This window comes from Arachis hypogaea, chromosome 14 (assembly GCF_003086295.3).
Source record: "Arachis hypogaea cultivar Tifrunner chromosome 14, arahy.Tifrunner.gnm2.J5K5, whole genome shotgun sequence".
Classification (NCBI taxonomy): domain Eukaryota; kingdom Viridiplantae; phylum Streptophyta; class Magnoliopsida; order Fabales; family Fabaceae; genus Arachis; species Arachis hypogaea.
In genome coordinates this window covers 107,205,224-107,207,866 of record NC_092049.1, presented here as the reverse complement: position 1 = coordinate 107,207,866, position 2,643 = coordinate 107,205,224, and the positions used below count along the sequence as shown (strand labels likewise).

Sequence of the window (2,643 nt, the reverse complement as noted above, 5' to 3'; positions counted from 1 at the left end):
ATTGCTTGGGAGAGTACTAGGAGGGATTTCAGTGACTCTTTTACTCAGCTGGTCCACTTGTGCCTCCAAATTTCTAATGGAGGACCTTGTTTCATTCATGAAACTTACAGTGGCCTTAGATAGATCAGAGACTAAGTTTGCTAAATTAGAGGTATTTTGTTCAGAGTTCTCTGTCTGTTGCTGAGTGGATGATGGAAAAGGTTTACTATTGTTAAACCTATTTCTTCCACCATTATTAAAGCCTTGTTGAGGCTTTTGTTGATCCTTCCATGAGAGATTTGGGTGATTTCTCCATGAGGGATTATAGGTGTTTCCATATGGTTCACCCATGTAATTCACCTCTGCTATTGTAGGGTTCTCAGGATCATAAGCTTCTTCTTCAGAAGATGCCTCTTGAGTACTATTGGATGCAGCTTGCATTCCATTCAGACTCTGAGAAATCATATTGACTTGCTGAGTCAATATTTTATTCTGAGCCAATATGGCATTCAGAGTATCAATTTCAAGAACTCCCTTCTTCATAGGCGTCCCATTACTCACAGGATTCCTCTCAGAAGTGTACATGAACTGGTTATTAGCAACCATGTCAATGAGTTCTTGAGCTTCTGCAGGTGTTTTCTTTAGGTGAATGGATCCACCTGCATAAGTATCCAATGACATCTTAGCTAATTCAGATAGACCATCATAGAATATATCCAGGATGGTCCATTCTGAAAGCATGTCAGAAGGACACTTTTTGGTCAGTTGCTTGTATCTCTCCCAAGCTTCATAGAGGGATTCACCTTCTTTCTGTTTGAAGGTTTGAACGTCCACTCTAAGCTTACTCAGCTTTTGAGGAGGAAAGAACTTGGCTAAGAAAGCCTTGACCAGCTTATCCCAAGAGTTCAGGCTATCCTTAGGTTGAGAGTCCAACCATATTCTAGCTCTGTCTCTTACAGCAAACGGGAAAAGCATGAGCCTGTAGACTTCAGGATCTACTCCATTAGTCTTAACAATATCACAGATCTGCAAGAATTCAGTTAAGAACTGAAAAGGATCTTCAGATGGAAGTCCATGAAACTTGCAGTTTTGCTGCATCAGAGAAACTAATTGAGGTTTCAGCTCAAAATTGTTTGCTCCAATGGTAGGGATGGAGATGCTTCTTCCATGTAAATTGGAATTAGGTGCAGTAAAGTCACCAAGCATCCTCCTTGCATTATTATTATTTTCGGCTGCCATCTCCTCTTCCTGTTCGACAATTTCTGACAGGTGCTTGCTGGATTGTTGTAATTTAGCTTCTCTTAGTTTCCTCTTCAGAGTCCTTTCAGGTTCAGGGCCTACTTCAACAAGAATATTCTTGTCCTTGCTCCTGCTCATATGAAAGAGAAGGGAACAGAAAAATAATAATAGGGATCCTTTTTACCACAGGTATAGAGGTTTTCCTGTGTGAGTAGAAGAAGAAAAGAATGTAATGTAAAGAAAGAAACACAAGGGTGAGGAGAGCAGAGATGTGGGATGAAGAGAAGTGTTAGTAGATGAATAAATAAATAGAAGGAGATGAGAGAGAAAGAAAATTTTCGAAAAATATTTTTTGAAAAATGGTTAGTGATTTTCGAAAATTAAAAGAAGAATTAAATTAAAATTGAATTTTGAAACAATTAGTTAATTAAAAAGAATTTTTGAAAAAGAGGGAGATATTTTTGAAAATTAGAGAGAGAGAGTTAGTTAGGTAGTTTTGAAAAAGATAAGAAACAAACAAAAAGTTAGTTAGTTAGTTGAAACAAATTTGAAAATCAATTTTGAAAAGATAAGAAGATAAGAAGTTAGAAAAAATATTTTAAAATCAAATTTTTGAAAAAGATATGATTTTGAAAAAGATAAGATAAAAAGATATTTTTGAAAAGATATGATTGAAATTAGTTTTGAAAAAGATTTTATTTTTAAAATCACAATTAATGACTTGATTCACAAGAAATCACAAGATATGATTCTCGAACTTAAAGTTTGAATCTTTCTTAACAAGCAAGTAACAAGCTCGAAATTTTTGAATCAAAACATTAATTGATGATGTTATTTTCGAAAATTAGGAGATAAAGATAAGAAAAATATTTTTGAAAAATATTTTAAAAATTTTCGAAAATAAATAAGAAAAGTGAAAAAGATATGATTTTTGAAAAAGATTTTGAAAAAGATAAAATTTAAAAATTTGATTTGACTCATAGAAAACAACTGGATTTTAAAATTGTTTGAAAAAGTCAACTCAAATTTTTGAATTTTTATGAGAGGAAAAAGGGAAAAATATTTTTTTGATTTTTTTGAATTTTTATGATGAGAGAGAAAAACATGAAAATGATGCAATGCATGAAAATTTTTAGATCAAAACAATGAATGCATGCAAGAATGCTATGAATGTCAAGATGAACACCAAGAACACTTTGAAGATCATGATGAACATCAAGAACATTTTTTTGAAAAATTTTTGATGCAAAGAAAACATGCAAGACACCAAACTTAGAAATCTTTGATGCTTAGACTCTATGGATGCAAAAATGCACATGAGAAACAAGAAAATACACAAAACAAGAAAACATCAAGATCAAACAAGAAGATTTACCAAGAACAACTTGAAGATCATGAAGAACACTATGAATGCATGAATTTTTC

General features: G+C 33.0%; 1 non-coding gene across 1 annotated transcript; it reads left to right on the top strand.

The window, feature by feature from the left end:
• The first annotated feature begins 714 nt into the window (after positions 1–714).
• LOC112745265 (small nucleolar RNA R71) lies at positions 715–822 on the top strand. Its single transcript, XR_003173202.1, has one exon. It is a non-coding gene; the product is annotated as a small nucleolar RNA R71 (small nucleolar RNA).
• The last annotated feature ends 1,821 nt before the right edge of the window (positions 823–2,643 follow it).